At 38.6% G+C, this 1,334-nt stretch overlaps 1 pseudogene across 1 annotated transcript; it reads right to left on the bottom strand.

Annotated features, from left to right (window-relative positions):
* Positions 1–205: 205 nt before the first annotated feature.
* On the bottom strand, positions 206–558 carry LOC101567520 (annotated as a pseudogene). The gene has a single exon (XR_001117099.1). The product of XR_001117099.1 is annotated as a 60S ribosomal protein L37 pseudogene (transcript).
* Positions 559–1,334: the final 776 nt, after the last annotated feature.

The following is a 1,334-nucleotide window of genomic DNA, read 5'->3' as shown; positions in this document are numbered from 1 at the left end:
TCTCTCTCTCTCTCTCTCCCTCTTTCTCTCTCTGCTTTTGCTGTCTTCCACTGACATGAACTGTAGCACCTCTGCCATATGCTGTGCTCCCTTGCAGCTAGCCAATGATAGACTGAAACTTCTACAAACTGTAAACTAAATAAACCTTATACTTAAAATAATAAATTTAATGCTCCTTTTAATTTCTTTTTTTTTTTATCTTTTAAAACCAAAGCATTTATTTTGAGTGAGTGTTGCAATTCTCAAGATGAACTGGACGCTGCAACTGCTGCTCTCTTGGGTTTAGGTGTCGTTCCTTCGCGGAAGCCATGCCTGAATCTGCGATATACAATTTTTAGGTGCCTCATTCGACAGGTTCCGGTAGTATTTCGCCTTTTAGCCTTTGCACTCCAGTTATACTTTCTTTTGCGCTTGGCGGGATAGCCACATTTGCCACAAGTCGACTTCTGAAGGTGGTAGGCCTTAGAGCCACAGCGGCGGCACAACGTGTGCGTCTTATTACGACGCTTTCCAAAGGATGACGTTCCCTTCGTCATCTCGCTTGTGCCGCCGAGACCAAAGAGCTCCTTTTAATTTCATAGTGTTAGAGAAAAGACCAAATTTAGTTGAGTACCATAATAACCCAAGTCAAGAAAACTGTTACATTAATAAGTTAGGGAAAAGTAATTTGAAATTAGAATGTCAGACTCCTGGACATTTTTCTTTTACAATCAGTAAATCATTTGGAAAACTCCTTTCTCTGAAAATTATTAGTAGATTTCCCTAATAATTATAGGCAACTGTTCAAAATGTCTGAGAGGTACGACCAGGATATTAGTGTTTTAGCTGAGGATTTTTGTTTGTTTGTTTTATATTTTTAGGGAAGGGTCTACAGGGTGTTCAGGGTCTCACTACTAGAACGTAGTCGTAGTGATCTGCTTGCTTGCAGCCTCCCAAGTGCTGCAATTATAGGTGCGCACCACCAAGCCCAGTCTCAGTCGCTGTCTCAGAGTGTCCTGGGGGTGGGGCAGGCATGGCTAGCTGAGGAAATTAAAAAGAAAACAAATCAACTATTTTTTCCCCACAGTTAGACACAGATATGCCAAATATGTTTCTGTTTTGCAGAAATATATAAAACTTAGAATATATGAAGTTAATAGGTGCATTTTCCCTAGGACATGTGAGTTTATTTGCATTGTCAAACATACTAACTTCATCTTGCCTGTTCTTTTTTATTTTTTATTTTTTCATTTTTTTTATTTTTTTTTCAACAAATAATACACTGCATATATTCTTCTTAGTGGTTAATTGCTGTACAAGATGCGGACTTGTGATCCTATTTACAAACACCATTA

This window comes from Octodon degus, unplaced genomic scaffold, assembly GCF_000260255.1.
Source record: "Octodon degus isolate 3935 unplaced genomic scaffold, OctDeg1.0 scaffold00003, whole genome shotgun sequence".
Taxonomy (NCBI): domain Eukaryota; kingdom Metazoa; phylum Chordata; class Mammalia; order Rodentia; family Octodontidae; genus Octodon; species Octodon degus.
This window is presented reverse-complemented; position numbering and strand designations above follow the sequence as displayed.